The sequence below is a fragment of the Stegostoma tigrinum genome, chromosome 7, assembly GCF_030684315.1.
Source record: "Stegostoma tigrinum isolate sSteTig4 chromosome 7, sSteTig4.hap1, whole genome shotgun sequence".
Taxonomy (NCBI): domain Eukaryota; kingdom Metazoa; phylum Chordata; class Chondrichthyes; order Orectolobiformes; family Stegostomatidae; genus Stegostoma; species Stegostoma tigrinum.
Window position 1 is genome coordinate 94308427 of NC_081360.1, and position 17324 is coordinate 94325750.

At 43.4% G+C, this 17324-nt stretch overlaps 1 protein-coding gene and 1 long non-coding RNA gene across 4 annotated transcripts in view; one reads left to right on the forward strand and one right to left on the reverse strand.

Moving 5' to 3' along the window:
* The window catches only part of gypc (glycophorin C (Gerbich blood group)), an 87015-nt gene that overhangs the window by 43438 nt on the left and 26253 nt on the right, over positions 1 to 17324 (forward strand). The gene's annotated exons all lie outside the window — the stretch shown is intronic.
* Positions 14220 to 14909, reverse strand: LOC125453931 (uncharacterized). Its single transcript, XR_007247908.2, has 3 exons — positions 14804 to 14909; positions 14532 to 14651; positions 14220 to 14406 (listed from the first exon to the last, which is right to left on the reverse strand). It is a non-coding gene; the product is annotated as an uncharacterized LOC125453931 (long non-coding RNA).

Below are 17324 nucleotides of genomic sequence, written 5' to 3' on the forward strand. Positions count from 1 at the left end.
GACATTTTAAGAGCAATCTGGATGGTTACTGGAAAAGGAAGGGAATAGAGGGATTTGGACTGAATAAGGGCAGAATGTTTGTTTGTTTTTAGTTTCATTAGGGCATGGCGATTGCCACAGGCTTGGAGGTCTGAAGGATCTTTTTCCTGTGCCGCACAAGGGCACATGAATGATAGTAAAACAAACGGTATGTTTAATCTTCAAGTAGGAAAGTAGTTTGGCACAGCCTTGTGGGCCTGTACTGTAGTGCACTATGTTCTTTGTTTTGGACATGCTACAAGAGCTGGCCAGAAGCTAGGAATACTGTGGTGAGTAACCCACCTGACACCTCAAAGCCTGTTCACCATCCAAAAGGCACCAGTCAGGAGTGTGATGGAATACTCCCCACTTGCCTGGATGAGTGCAGCCCCAACAACACTCAAGAAGCTTGACACCATCCAGGACAAAGCTTGATTGGCAGTAAATTCATCCCTCCACCAACACTCGGTAGCAGCAGTGTTGTGCTATCTGCAAGATGCACTGAAGAAATTCACCAAAGATCCTCAGGCAGCACCTTCCAGACTCCTGACCACTTCCATCTCGAAGGACAAGAGACGCATATACATAGGAACACCATCATCTTCAAGTTCCCCTCCAAGCCACTCACCACCCTGACTTGGAAATAAATTGCCATTCCTGTACTGTCACTGGGCCAAAATCCTTGAATTCCCTTCCTAATGACATTGTGGATCAACCTGCCGCAGGTGGATTTCAGTGGTTCAAGGCGGCAGCTTGCCACCACGTTCTCAAGGACAATGAATGCTGGCCAGCCAGGGGCACCCGTGTCCCACAAATGAATTTTTAAAATCAAGATGATTAGGAACAGCATTAGGCCATTCGATCGTTTTTTTTTGAGTAAACTTCAAATGATATCATTATTCTGTCTCTCGACCCCGTTCACCTGCTCTCTCTCTATAACCTTTGGTCCCCTTACGAGCCAAGAACCTGTCCACATTTCTTAAATATACTCAATGACCTCTGCAGCAGTGAGTTCCACAGATTCACCACCCTCTGGCTGAAGAAATTCCTCCACATCTCCGTTCTAAAGGGTCATCTCTCTTATTCTGAGGCTGTGCCCTCTGGTCCTAGTCTCTTTATACTCGTGAAAACAGGCCTCATTATTCTGCAAGTTTCAGTGAGATCTAAACCACGCACACCCTCCCCCTCCCCCTCCCCCTCCCCCCTCCCTGTCATCCTCTTGAGCGGACCCAGAATTCTCAACTACTCCTAATATGATAAGCCCTTAATTCTTAGGGTCATTGTTATGAACCACCTCTGCACCCCTTCCAAGACCAACATATCCACCCTTAGAAACAGGGCCCAAAGTTGCTAAATATTCCAAATGTGGCCTGACCAGAGACTTTTTTTATTAACAGCTTTTTGTCAATGGAAAGAGCATGAGAAGAACACTATTTGGAGTGACTTGTAGAAATTGAGATTTTCTTTTGCCAGCTCATATATTTTACATGTGCATTCTTTTAAAACCTGAAGCTTTCCTGTGCACCAGTATAAAACTTGACTCCTCTGACCATAAGCAAGCAACTATCTTGTCCACCCCTTGTGGACTTACCATGCACAGAGGTTGAGAGACATTTGTTAGTCAACAAAAAAAAACCCTTCCTTGCTGTTCCCTGGAAAAGGTTGAGAGATCCCTTCTGGTGTATAATCCTACTTTTTAACTTTCTGATTAGTGTTACATTTTGAGAAAGCTACCTCCTTAAGTAGCTGTTAACAAAGTGTGAAGCTGGATGAACACAGCAGGCCAAGCAGCATCTCGGGAGCACACAAGCTGATGTTTCGGGCCTAAAGTATGTCCTTAAGTAGTTGTGTTTGGAGTTGGGATTCTCACTGCACTTTCTGAAGACCAACCAGATCTCTGTCCCATTCCATGCCTGTGTCTTTACCTCTTGTTACTGTGAATTATTTTGCTGTGGGGCAATCTTAGGCAGATGTGGCAGCCATTTTATTCTGTGAACAATTTGGTTTTGAAAATTAATAATTCATCGTGTGAGGTGCGCCCAAGTAATAAAAACATTCTGCAGATGCAAATATTAAAATTAATCATACAACTTCATTTTCTCCTCTTTTGCCTCGGTAAAAGGTTTTTGATTATTTCTTTCTAATTGTTGAAAGCAACTTGAAATGACTGACGACTGTCACTTGATCTTTGTCATCAATGCATCACAAAGCTGTTACTGTGACTAAGTCAGCTGACAGTTTCACGTAGTCTGACTTATTAGGTTTGTTGTAGTCAAATTAGTCAAGATTTTAGATCCTGTGGCATCTGTGTGTGATTGAAGGTGTTGTTTGCTGGGTCCCTGATGACATCTAAACTTGGTCAACTTGGGCTGAGTCATTGGACGCAAATACATGTGAAGGAGGGGGGAAAAAATAGCATAAACTTCATTTTGTTTTGTGAAGCTTAGAGAATTTACATCATGCAAGACCTGCAGATCTTTCTGAAACCAATCAAGCACACCACACTCTTTCCCACCCCCCACCCACCGGCCCCAACCCTAGCCCCAAAAGTGTGATGATGCTGTTACAATGAAAATAGGTTCCCTCCAGAAGGTCAAGAGTGGGGATGATTGCATAATGTTCAGCATCATTTACAGCTCCTCGGGTACCGAATCAGTTCACGTCCGAATGCAGGAAGACCTGGCCAATATCTAGGCTTGTGCCGAGATATGGCAAGTAACATTCATGCTTCCTAAATGGTAGAGGATGACCATCTACTGTAAGAGACAATCTGACTGTTGCCCCTTGACATTTAATGGCATTGCCCTCGTTGAAACCCCCTCTATCGACATCCATACCATTAACCAGAGACTGGATTGGACCAGTCAGTAGCTACAAGAGCAGAACAGAGACTAGGAATCTTAAAGGGTGACTTACCTCCTGACTCCCAAAAGCCTCTCTGCTATCCACGAGGCACGGGTCAGGAGTGTATTGAAATTCTCTCCCCTTACCTGGGTAACAGCATCTCCAACGTCACTGAACGAGCTTAACCCCTTGCAGGACAAAGCTGCCCATTTGATTGGCACCACATCCATAAGCATCAACCCCTCTTCACCACTGACTCTCAGTAGCAGCAGTTTGCTCTGCTTATAAGATGGTCAAGGGCAGCAGATACACGGGAATACTATGATCTAAAAGTTCCCCTCCAAGTCACTCCCCATCTGACTTGGAACTATATCTGCATTCTTTTGGTGTCCTGGAGTCCGAATTCTGGCATTCCCTCATTAGTGACATTATATGCAGCGCTGCAAGAACATAGCAACAGGAGCAGGCCATTCAGCACCCCTCTCAAGCTTGTTCCACCAGTCATTGAGGTTATGGTTGATCTGTGGCCTAACTCCATATCTGCCTTTTGGCCCAATTTCTTTGACACCTTGGTGTAACGAAAGTGCATCTGTCTCGAATTGATTTAAGATTAATGCTGCTGTTTATGGAAGAGATATCCAAACCCCTCTCACCCTTTAGTGCATAGGAGTGCTTCCTAGCAGAGATAGATAGAGCTCTTAAAGATAGTGGAATCAAGGGTTTATGGGGATAAGGCAGGAACAGGATACTGATTGTGGATGATCAGTCATGATCATAATGAATAGTGGTGTTGGCTCAAAGGGCTGAATGGCCTACTCCTGCACCTATTGTCTATTGTCTATAACACCCTTCCTGACGGGTGGCCTTGCTTTTTTTTAACAATGCCCCCTTATTCTCAAATCCCCAATCAGCAGAAATAGTTTATCTACCCAGTATTATTTTTCCTGTTAATATCTTGAAGACCTTGATCAGATTTACTTCTTAAGCCTGTTTTCTCTCGAATTTAGAAGGTTAATTTGTATGATCTCCCGTCATAACTTAACCTAACCCCTGAAGTCCAGGGATCATTCTTGTAAACCATATAGTACTGCTTCCAGGATATCCTTCGTAAGGTGTTTGTGCCAGATTTGCTCGCATTACCACCAAGTGGGGTCTCACTACGCTTTTGTATAGTTGCAGCATATCCCCTGCATCGTTGTACTGCAGTCCTGTGGGTATAAAGGCCAGTATTTTGTTGACTTGTTTGATTATTTTCTGTGCCAGTTTGTGGCATTTTTTTTCAAGATCCAGGCACCTGAAACCCCAAGTCTCTTTGGACATCTGCTGTGTTTAATTTCATACCATCCAGAAAATCTCCTGATCTATCATTTCACAGTCCAAAATGGACAACCTTGCACTTGCTGACACAGCTGACCATCACCACCTCAAGGGCATCTAAAGATGGGCAATAAATGTTGGCCCAGTCAGCCACACCCATATCCCACGAGTGATTTTTTTTTTAAAGAAGGAGCTTTTTCCATTTTTTGAGCACTTGCGATGAACCTCCGCTCCCAAGTCAGACTAGCTCTTCACTATTCTATCCCTAAAATTGTGCCTTTATCTCAGTATGAAATCACAAGCCTATTTTCATTTTACCAGTGCAAATTCCTCAATTATCTGTATGAGGGTGGGGTGATGGAGAGGAGTTCTGTATGACGGCTTTTTGTTGTAACCTTGCAAATACTAAGCCTGAAGAATAGACCATAAACACAGGCTCAGTTTAAGTAATGACTGAGCTAATTGGGTGAGTGGAATTTTATCTCACATTCTTGACGAGAGTTTGAAACCTAGAACACTGAGGTGAATGGAATGTGTATGAGCCTGCCCTGGTGTTCGAACCCCTGTGTTTCCTGACAGTGTGTTTTGTTTTTTTTTCCCCCACTTTAACTGTGCCTTTCAGCTACAAGTAACACATAATTGTGCGTAGAATCAATTTTTTTGACTTCTTCATTTGAATGCATTTCACATTCAACCATCGTAACCTGAAAATTTCCAGACTTGATGAATGACACACACTCTACCTGACGTGTTTTGGTCGAGACCTATTATGACATAAAAACAGTTTCTGTGGAGGGATTTTCGTTAATCATCAAGCTAGCCCACATGTCCCAAGCCCTGCAAGTTGAGCAAAGCGGTGTGTGAGAGGAGTCACAGCTGTTTAAACTCACCAAACAGGATTGTGTCTGGTTTATGAGAAGAGTGGTGTTGTGTTTGAGGTCACAGAGTTCAAAATACTGTCGATACAAAGCAGTTTTACATCCATATTTTGAAAGGGAGGTGATTTGTAAAGGTTCCAGCTTCCTATGTATTGCATACTGACCAGAACCGCCCACTCCCCACATCTAGCTCTTACCAGGCGCCGTTGGCAAGATTTGGAATGATTTGCATGTTGATGGTCAACCAGTTTGGCTACATTATGAGAACACCTTTCTTAGCCATCGGATCTCGGAGCAGGACTCGAACCTGGCAGTTCTGGTTCAGAGGCATGGATGCTTCCCCGCTGGATCTCATAACTTCCTCTGAGCAGTGAATAGTGTATCTGCCATGAACCCTCCCCAGCAGAGAACCAGCACAAAGATGTTGGCCTCCATCTGTGCTGTAGGTTTCTGATGGACTGAAGATTTGATCCAGGCTAAGACTGATCTCTGTATGGAGTGGGGGTCACTACAAAGTGGGAACCAGGGTCTGTCAGGATTCCAGCCCAGTTTTTATTTTCTAGTTTGCCATTTTTCCAGTGCTAGGGGAATGAGGGTGTAGAAGGCTTGAGCAGGGCCTTGATTTCACTGTCACCTGCCTGCTTTGAACTGTGGGAGGAAACTGGAACACCCAGAGGAAACCTGCACAGACACAAGAGAATGTGCAAACTTCACAGTCACCAAGGCTTGAGCCAAACCCAGGGTCCTGGTGCTGTGAGGTAGCATTGCTAACTGCTGATCCACCATGCCTCCCTCCCGCCACACCCCCCCCCCCCCCCCCCCCCCCCCCCCAAAAACACCCATCTCACTGGAGACTGGGGAAAGAATTTTGTATATCATCGAAAGCTTAACCTGTAGACAACCACCTTTTGCATCAGTGAGTGACCTATGTTGCATTGATGGAGTTCTTGTGGCACAGGGGTCATGTCCTGACCTCTGGAGCAGGTGGAACTTGAGGATGGGCCTCTTGGCATGTAGCAATGCTGCTGAACAGTTGATTACAAAATACCTGTGTCACTGAGGGAGAAGTGCCTCCTGGTGATAGCATGACACATCTGTAACTGTTTATTTTATGATACCTATCTACATATTTTGCTAAATGTTTCCCAGGCCAGAAATAAGGATTGAAATAAGAAGTTCAGAAAAAGGAATTGTATGAAGCCTGCAAAATGGCTTTAAATTTGGCAAAGTGGATCTTCCATTTAGATGTAATTTCTTGAATGTTGTGGATGACAGTTGGTGACTTCCCCATGCCTCTTCAGAGCCCCTTAAGTGGCCAACAGTGTTCAATGATCCCAGTGGGCAGAAATTCCTTAAACCCAAAATCTGAAACCATTTGAGTATGGGCGTCCAATCAAAAGCAATACATTCACCAGAGACCCCAGGATCCACTCAAGACCGAGACCACACACGAGTGAGTGAGTTTGGGATATGGGTTGCAGGATGGGAAGGGAGATCCAGGAGGCAGGAGTGGGGTGTAGCTGTCAATAATATAAACGATCTTGTGCCACATAAGCTTGAGTTAAGTTTGTTCTCTGGGATGTCGCACCTTGAACTCATCTTTGCTGTTCTTGTGGTTTCATACGTAAGCCCAGTAATTTAACTTCAACACCCCCTGTGCTTTGTTGGGTGATATACTTGGCTTTAGAAAAAAGTGCTACTGGATTGAAATTGGCCATTTGCAGTAGCCAAGGATTAATGGAGGGAACTGAAACCTGAGAAATATCAAAACAAAAACTATTTATATATTCAATCGACAAAACAAATATCCCACATCTTCTGTACGAGAAGAACTGTCATATTTTCATATCGCCTCCTGAGTGGGTCATCCTGTTACACATGGAGAAAAATATGCTTTACTTAATACACTCTGTTATGAAGTTGGTGTATGTGAAGTCACTCCTTTTACTACCCATCTTCAACTGTACCAAACTGCCTGTTGCAGGCAGAGAATAGAGAACTTTTCTTCAGGGAGACTACTGCAAGTTTGAAATTATTGCCAGCACTGATCAGTGTTGCTGTTTGTCTTTGCAGGTGTTTTATTTAGTGCCATAGCCAAACAAAATGTGTGCAAGTATTACACCACACACATCAAGCACCTGACATATCTTGGGTAAAGCAAGTTTGATGAAAAGTGACCCAGCCTATTGAACATAATAAAATGTGAGGCTGGATGAACACAGCAGGCCAAGCAGCATCTCAGGAGCACAAAAGCTGACGTTTCGGGCCTAGACCCTTCATCAGAAACGTCAGCTTTTGTGCTCCTGAGATGCTGCTTGGCCTGCTGTGTTCATCCAGCCTCACATTTTATTATCTTGGAATCTCCAGCATCTGCAGTTCCCATTACCCCAGCCTATTGAACAATCTGAATTGCAGTGGAGACTTGATGTCCCCTGCTGTTGTTAGTTGGGTGGGTAGCATTTAATGAGGGAGATCAGCTGGTTGATATTACGCTACCTTCTCCCCTCCATCCTGGTTAGACGATAAGACCATAGGGAGTAGGAACAAGAGGAGCCCGTTTGTCTCCTTAAGCCTGACCAACCATTCTATAGGATTATGGTTGATCCAACATTCATAGATTCATCGAATTTTACAGTACAGAAAGAGACCATTTGACCCATTCTCCCTACTAGCTCCCAAAAGAGTTGGTTAGGAAGTCCCTATCTCCAGTGCTATCTAAATTAATCACTTTTGAATATACCTCCTGCTCTCTTCAATGGAATCAACCTTCACCCTCCAGGCAGCACATTCCAAATGCTAACATTTCTAAAGAAGTTTCTCTTTATCGCTCTCCTGACTGTCCTGTTGACTGTCTTGAAGTTGCAACGCCTAATTACTGACACATTTTTTTTCCAACAGTTGATATCCTTCTTTACCCTGTCAAAAATGTTCATAGTTTTGAACACCTCTTTATTCTTCGAGCAGAGAAGATTATGCCTAATTTCTCTAATCTTTCCTTCTATCTAAAATCCTTCATTCCTGGTATCATTCTAGTAAACCTTCTTTGTGTTTTCTCCAGGACTTTAATCTCCCTCCCTAAATAAGGGGCTCCAAACTGAACACAATACAACAATTGTGATCTGACCAATAGTTTGCATCACTTCCTTGCTTTTATACTCTCTGCCTCGGTTTATGAGCCGAAGGAGCTGATGAGCTGTCTTAACAACTGTTGCAGTGTTAAAATCACAGAATCCCTACAGTGCAGAAAGAGGCCATTCGACTTGTCGAGTCTGCACCAACACTCAGCATTCCATCCCAGACGCCACTCATGGCATTTTTTTTAAACCATGCCTAATTCACCTAGCCTGTATTTCCCTGTAAACTGCACGGAATTTAGCATGGCCAATCCACCTGATCTGCACATCTTTGAACTGCGGGAGGAAACCGGAGCACCCAGAGGAAACACCTGCAGACACAGGGAGAATGTACAAACGGCAAACACAGTCACCCAAGGCTGGAATTGAACTTGGATCTCTGGTGCTGTGAGGCAGCATTGCTAACCACTGTACCACCGTGCTGCCCTGGCCATGTTCAGAGAATTATGCATGTGAATCTGGAGGTCTGTCTGTACTCCCCTTAAAGTCGTCCCTTTGATGTGCCTCCATGTTTTGTCAACCAAAATGCATTACTTCCCATTTCTGTGCATTGAAATTCATCTGGCAGGTGATTATCCATTTGGCCAACTTGTCATTGTCTCTCTGAAATTGTTCATAGAACATAGAACAGTACAGCACAGAACAGGCCTTTCAGCCAACTATGTTGTGCCGACTAAATGTCATCCTGGCTCAATGTCGTCCTGGTTCACTATTTCCCCCGAGCTTTGTATCAGCTGCAAATTGAGACTTTACCCTCTCTACCAAGCTCCAAATCATTTTTATATAAATCAGAATATGCATGAATCTTGGCAATGATCCCTCAGAAACATTTACTTTCAACTTGTCTCCAATCTGAGCAACACCTATGTATACCTAAACTCTGTTCCTATCCTTTAGCTAACTTCCAATCTCTACTGCACAGGACCTATCAAACATTAGTCTCTCTCCTGAGCTGTACACAGGGATTTTGCCCCCAAAGCAGTCTGTGCCAAGAAGTTCCAAAGACACTCAACCCACAGAAGAATTTCTTCCTCATCTCAGTCTTCAGTCAGTGCCCTTAATACTGTGACTATACCATCTGATCCTAGACTCTGCCATGACGGAAACATCCTCTCAGTATTTACTCTATTCAGCCCCTTAAGAATCACATGTCTTGATGAGATCACCTAGTATTACAGTCTATTAGGAGAGATGTTGAGAAAGGTAGGTTGGGGTATGATGCAGTCTCTGACAAAACTACAAGATAAGACAGACCACACCTACAATACTGAGAACAAGTTTGCACCCCTTATTGAAAGAAGGATAGACTGACCTTGGAGGTAGTCCAGAAAAAGTTCACTTGTTTTGTTCCATCTATGCAGGGACTTCCCAATTGAGTAGGTTGCATTCGGTAATTATTGGAGGTGAAGGAATTGAGAGGCTCCTTTATTGAAGTATATAAATATTTGGGGCAGCTTGTTGATGTGTTTACACCACCATGGGAATGTCTGGGACCAGAGGGCATCCACTCTGAGTAAGTGGTTGCATGCCTTGACTACTTTCCAAGAAATGAAATTCCAATCTGTGAAATTCTTTGCTGCATAGATCTGTTAAGGCTGGTCATTTAGTATACTCAAGGCTGAGACAGTCAAATTTTCAATCAATAAGGGAATTGAGAGTTACGTGCAAAAGGCAGGAAATTGGATTTGAGGATCATCAGATCAGCCATGATCTCATTGGTGAAGCAGATGCAATGGAATAAAATTGCCTAATTCTGCTCCTACAACTAATGGTCCTTTTAACTGCATTTAAAATTAATTAAGAAAGTCATGTCATCAACTGATTTGGGACATTGGATGCCTTCAAGGCAGAGATCAACAAATTCTTGATCTCACAAGGAATCAAGGGCTATGGGGAAGAGTGCAGGGAAGTGGTGTTGAAATGCCCATCAGCCATGATTTAAATGGCAGAGTGGACTTGATGGGCCGAATGGCCTTACTTCCACTCCTATATCTTATGGTCTTATTTATTAACCAATTCAGCCCAGATCTCTGTTTGTGATTGAGTTATAATGTACATTGTTGGTCTGTGAATAAATCTTTTGATATTTTCCCTCAATAGAAACCCTTTTTCCCTGAGTATTCTTGCTGCTAGATCTGACATGAATCCTGAAACTGATGTGTCCTCTCATATTTTGTTCTGGATTAGCATTTTGTTTCCACCCTGTGTGTGTGTGTGTGCAAAGTCAAGGTTGGCAGATTGATGGATTACTTTCACTTTGTAGGCTCCTATCTCCCAGTACTGGACTATTGGACAATGAAAATATTGGATGACACTTCAGAGCTGATATGAGTTCCAAGTGACCCAAATGTCACACCCACATCCCACCTCATGTATGGGTGCACAATTTCATTGTGTTGCTAAGGTAGAGTAGTCTTCCAAAACTAATATGTGAATTAACTGTTTGCTGAAGGATACGGTGACAGTATTTGTATTGCTTGGGTCAAGCTTCTGTCAACTTTCATTTTAAGTGTGCCAGACAAAGATGTCAATCTTTGTGAAGAGGATATAGTCTTTCGCTGCACTGAGTATCTGGATGGAAATTGATAGCAGCACTGAATAGATTTGACTTGAACTTGCATTCAGGCCTCCCTTTTATATAAATACAGTTGCATTGCAAATCACATTGTCATAACCTGTTTGCTTCCTTTTCCTGAATTACCCTGGAGTCTAGAGGAATGGAAAATGAATTACCCAGGCCAAGCTACATGCAAAACCTTTGTTCTTTTGTTACCTTTCTGTGAATAACCCTTGACTCTTGACAAAAATAGTGGAAATGCTGTCAGGGAGAGGCTACATCACAAGTGGGGACATTGAAGGGTCACGTGATGAAATATCCAGGAACATTACCTGACACTAATGTTGGTTGCTTCAATTTCTCTGCCTGTCACCCATTTGAACCTGTCTCTGTCTGAACTGACTGCACTGTGCTGTCTCAGATTCAACCCTGTCTTTGTAATTACGCCCGCTGACAAAGGTAGTGCCGTTGTTGTCTGCCTGGTGTGCTGACCTCTACGTTGCAGAGACTGAGCCCCAACTCTTGGACACCTTTCCCCCCCCCCCCATCTCTCCTGGACCATGACCCCACCATTGAATAAAAGGCTATTGTCACTAATCTCCTTTCATCTGGTGATCTCCCTCCAACTCTCTGAGCCACTTTTTACCTGCTTCCCAAAATCTACAAACAAGACTGCCCATTTTTTCTGTCTGCTCCTGCCCCACAGAAAGCATTCTTTTTCTACCTCAGCTTGATATCTCTTTCTCCCCTTGTCCAGTCCTCCTGGTCTTACATCCAAAACTCTTTCTTTCACTTTACATCCGTTCCATAGTGCCTACTGAATGGATGTTGTCGGGAGTTGGTTCCTTGAGAAATGCACCCAACCAAGGGGCAGGTGCTAAATATTAAATCTGACGCTCATAAAGTGGTTTTCAGTATTTACTCAGGATCAGGTGGCAATGCTTTGCTGTCCAGCACATGCAAATTTGTAAGGATTGTGTTGATGGCATGAAATGCAGTGTGGAGTGATCATCTTGGTGCGTTTTATGTCTCTGTCAAATCAATCTCAATAAATCCAGTGCAGTATTTAAAGTTGGAGTAACTGTTTTAATGTCTGTATCTATCTGCATTTATTTTTAAACCGAACGTCCTTACTTATTTGCAAAGTAATTGAGTTTGTAATCTTCGGCTGTGCTCCATATTATTTTGTTCCATTATACCATGAGCAGCACAGTGGCTCAGCGGTTAGCACTGCTGCCTCACAGCACCAGGGACCCGGGTTCAATTCTGCTCTCAAGCGACTGTCTGTCTGTGTGGAGTTTGCACGTTCTCCCCATGTCGACGTGGGTTTTCTCTGGGTGCTCTGGTTTCCTCCCACAGTCCAAAGATGCGTAGACAAGGTGGCTTGGCCGTGCTTAATTGCCTGTAGTGTTCAGAGATGTGTAGATTATGGAGGATGCTCTGCGGACTGGTGTGGGCTTGTTGGGCTGAAGGGCCAGTTTCCACACTGTAGGGATTCTATGATGAAATAAAATGATTCAATGTTGCCAGAAATGGATGGGCATATAAGCTAGCAGTGTCTGAGACCTGACAATGTTTCCTGAATGTACCTGGGATATTGTAAATGAGCAGTAGGTCTTGCCTACTGTGGGAGAATGGTGATGAAAAGAATTTTCTGTGTCTCAGAAAGCTTTGGGCCCAATTCATTAGAGATATTAAAGCGGGAGCTGGATGTGCCCCTTGTCGCTAAAGGGATCAAGGGATATGGAGGAAAAGCAGGAATGGGATACTGAGATTGCGTGATTATACTGCATGGTGGTGCAGGCATGAAGGACAAAATGGCTTCCTCCTGCATCTATTTTCTAAGTTTCTATGGAAATGGACTATTTTGCAACAAAGACACACCTCCTGGATATGAAAGACATTGCAACTGTACAGTTTGTGGCAATATGTAGTGACATTAGCCCTTCCACTATCTGGAACTAGACTTGTGAACAATTCTAATCGTTGTATCTCTAAGATAACATTAATTTGCCCAAATGACTCTCTAGGTACAATATCATAAACAGAGGCCAAGATGGTACAGAAACCAACATCTAGGGCTTTGATTATACCGTGCAAAAACAAATTGCTTGTTGTCTGTCGTCGTGGTGTCAATAGGGGACGAGTAATAAAAAAAAACAAGGTTCAGATGGTTTCACTTTATCCCAAGCTTTTAGGTGTGCACTTGATTGATAATGTCTTTATTGGTTTTGACAGGAACAAAGCTAGATATTGAATATTTTATGCAGCGAATATTTGAGCAGCCTGAGACTTCCATCTGTCAAACCAGAGTTTGTCAGCTATTTCCCTCCTTTTGGGTCAGTATCATTTTATGCTGGCAGCCAGCCAATATGACAAGGTGATTTTTCATCACTAGCTATGGAAACTGAAATAACCGATGATTCTGTGCTGATGGATTCATATACAATTGATATTGAGTTGGCCAGGTAGTGGCAAAACTGCAAAATAAGTGCAGCACAAGAAGAGGCCATTTGGCCTGCTGTTTCGAGTCAGATACTTTAGAGACTTTAAGCAACTCTTGGACAGGCACATGGAGCAAAGTTAAATGTAGGGTATGCAGGGTAGATTTATTTTAGTAGGATAATAGGTTGGCAAAACATTATGGGCTGAAGGGCCTGTGCTGTACTGTACTATTCTATGTCCTATGTTTGTCCTACCACCATGAAAAAATAATTCCACCAATCCCACTTCCTTGTCCTTTTCCTTGTAAACCTCCAAATGTTTTGTTCGCATGCACTTATCCAGTTCTGTCTTGAAAGACTCAGTTATAAGGGCCTAACCTGACCGGTCCCCAACCAGTGTGATCGAAACCTCTCTGATGGAGGGTCTAGGCCCGAAACGTCAGCTTTTGTGCTCCTGAGATGCTGCTTGGCCTGCTGTGTTCATCCAGCTCCACACTTTATTATCTTGGATTATCCAGCATCTGCAGTTCCCATTACCTCTAACCGTTTGTGGAGTAGTTTGCTCTTTCCAGAAAGAAAAAAAATAAACAAGCCAGTTTGAGAGTTTTCCAGTTTCTTAAATTTGTTGTTTTTTATTATCTTCAAATTCCACCAAGTGCCACAGCAGGATTCAAACCCAGGTCCCCATCACCTGGGTATCTGGATTAATAGTCAAGCAATAATACGACTAAGACTATCGCATTGCTTAAAATATTGAAAAGCTCGACCATTGTTTCTGTTGTAAGTAAATGTGCAATGGGCCTGCTTTACAATTCCTTGTGCAAAAGCAAAGTTGCTGGAAAAGCTCAGCAGGTCTGGCAGCATCTGTGAAGGAGAAAAATCAGTTGACATTTCGGGCCCAGTGACCTTTGCTCAGAACTGTCTGTTCTGTGAAAGGGTCACCGGATGCGAAATGTTAACTGTTCTTTCCTTCACAGATGCTGCCAGGCCTGCTGAGCTTTTCCAGCGACTTTGCTTTTGTCCCTGGTTTTACAGCATCTGCAGTTTTTCCGGTTTTTACCACTCCTTGTGCCATTCCCTGTCTTCCCCAGTGGTCAATAAACTTCACCTCCGGTGTCCTTTCCGTTCCTAATAATTCAGCTAGGTTTGTTGATGGATTTAGTAGAAAGACAGTTCATACAGAAGACCACAAGTGAACAACTCTTCAAAGCATTCTGTCAAGAACGAAGTGGAAAGCATACTGAGTGAACAGAAATATCTGTTGTGAGCTGACTGATAATCTTTTGAGCTGATGTGGCTTGCAGGATGACATTGAACTATATCTAAAGCAATAACCTACCAATGATGGAATCATCCATCACAGATGGAAGCCATTCAGTATATTTTTTGCTGGAATGCCCCCACGCCATCCTGCCTGAGCTCTTTCCACTCAGCAACTTTGGTAGCAGGATGTTGAAGCCTAAAACATACACAAGTGTTTTTGTGTTAAGACACAGTTGTTAAGTTTTTTTTTAATAATGCAACGTAGCACTGAGGTAAATCAGTAATGCAAACACTTGTTTTATTTTAACCGGGTGAATAATAGTGGTCTAAACACAGAATTAAACGTACCCACTGCTCTGGAGCTCCAGTGGTCACTAATTGATTGTAGATTGACAAAGGGAGGAGTGCGCTGATTCTGACGGGATTATGATATCCCCTCTTCCTCGCCCCTCTGTTGCTAAGTTTTCGAGTTGATTTTCCAGAGTGTTTACTCAGTGGGTGTGATCATTTGTACACATGCATTTGATTAACATTTTAAAGTTCTTGCGTAGTGCTCTCTTTCTGTCTCTCTCTCCACGTATCCATACAAATGTCTAGGGCGGTTTTGTGTTGGCAGTGAAATCTATTGTTTTCTACATGTACTGCACTTAGCCAAAAATAACAGACTAAGCTCCATTTTCTGAGCATTATGCTTAGATCCCACAAATGTCCTTTCCAAGTTGGACCAATAAAAAAAACAACCATCCTGGCTTTTCGCAACAAGCTGGGGAATATTATTGAGAACAGCCCATGTATTACACAGATAATATTATCAGACTTGTGCACGTTTCTGCTGTGGTTGTGCTGGCTGCCAGTAGTTTATATTGTGTGGTAACATCTGAGTGGTGCTTGAGTAGTTGGTAGCCAAGATGAGCACCATTCAGGAAGCTGAGCTGCTTTAAGTAAAGGTAGACCATAAGGGCCTTTGATAAGGGGCCACACAGGAGGCATTTCTGATGAAGGGCCTAGGCCCGAAACGTCAACCTTCCTGCTCCTCTGAGGCTGCTTGGCCTGCTGTGTTCATCCAGCTCCACACCCTGTTATCTCAGATTCTCCAGCACCTGCAGTTTCTGTTATCTCTCACACACAGAAGGCCACTGAGTAAGATAAGGACCCATGGTGTTAGAGGCAAAGTGCGAGCATGGATAGAAGATTGGCTGTCTGACAGAGTAGGGATAAAGGGGTCTTTCTCCAGATGACAGCCGGTGACAGGTTGAGTTCCGCAAGGGTCAGTGCTGGGGCCGCAACTTTTCACTTTGCCCATTTAATGATCGAGATGAAGGAACTATGGGCATTCTGGCTAAGTTTGAAAATGATACAAAGCTGGGTGGAGGGAAATGTAGTATTGATGAGGTGGCAAGGATGCAGAAGGACTAGCAGTAACAAGGTGTAGAGCTGGATGAACACAGCAGGCTAGGCAGCATCAGATGAGCGGGAAAGCTGACGTTTCGGGTCTAGACGTTTCTTTAGAAAATTTTCAGATGAAGAATCTAGACCCGAAACGTCAGCATTCCTGCTCCTATGATGCTGCTTAGCCTGCTGTGCTCATCCAGTTCTACACCTTGTTACCTCAGATTCTCCAGCATCAGCAGTTCCTACTATCTCTGCAGAAGGATTTGGACAGGTTGGGAGAGTGGGCAAAGAAGTGGCAGATGGAGTACAACTTGGCAAAATGTGAGGCCATGCACTTTGGTAAAAAGAATAAAAGCATGGATTATTTTCTAAATAGGGAGAAAATCCAGAAGTCTGAAGTGCAAAGAAACTTGGGAGTTCTAGTCCAGGATTCTCTCAAGGTACAGGCTGGGTCAGTTATCGGGAAGCCAAATCCAATGTTGGCATATATTTTGAACAGATTTGAATATAAAAGCAGAGATATACTGGGGCTTTATACGGCTCTGGTCAGGCCACATTTGGAGTATTATGTACAGTTTTGAGCCCCATATCTCAGGAAAGATGTACTGGCCCTAGAGTGGGTTCAGATGAGGTTTACGAGAATGGTCCCAGGAATGGAAAGCTTAACATATGAGGAATGTTTGAGGGCTCTGGGACTGTACTCATTGGAGTTTAGAAGGATGAGGAGGGATCTAATTGAAGCTTACAGAGTACTGAATGGCCTGGACAAAATGGATGTTGGGAAGATGCTTCCATTGGTAGGAGAGTCTAGGACCTGAGGGCACAGCCTTCGAGTAAAGGGAAGACCTTTTAGAATGGAGATAAGGTGAAACTTCTTCACCAGAGCAGAGAATCTATGAAATTCACTGCCACGGAAGGCTGTGGAGGTCAGGTGCATTTAAGACTGAGATCGATAGATAGGTTTTTGATTATCAAAGGTTACGGGGAGAAAGCAGGAGAATGGGGTTGAGGAACGTATCAGCCATGATTGAATGGTGGAGCAGACTTGATGGGCCGAATGGCTTAATTTCTGGTCCTATGTGTTACAGTCTTATGGTCTTATGAAATTTGATCCCTGAAAGCACTATGTTAGGTGGTTTTGTAGCTGCCGGTATTCACAAGGTATAGAAGCAGAGGCAAGCCATTCAGCCCATTGAGCCTGCTCTGCTATTCAATGAGATCAGTAGCTTCACATTCCTCCACTTTTCTCCATTACCTCTTTGGTTTCTCATTCACTAAAAATGTCCATCTTGGCCTTCAACATACTTAACAGCACAGTCTTCACAGCCCTGTGTGATAACGAATTCCCACAGATTTACTAGCCCCTGAGAAATGAAACTCCCCATCTCTGGTTGACCTGTCATTGGAATGATGTTATTAAACTGGAAAAGACGCAAACAAAAATTGCAAAGATGTTACTGGGACTGAAGGGTTTGAG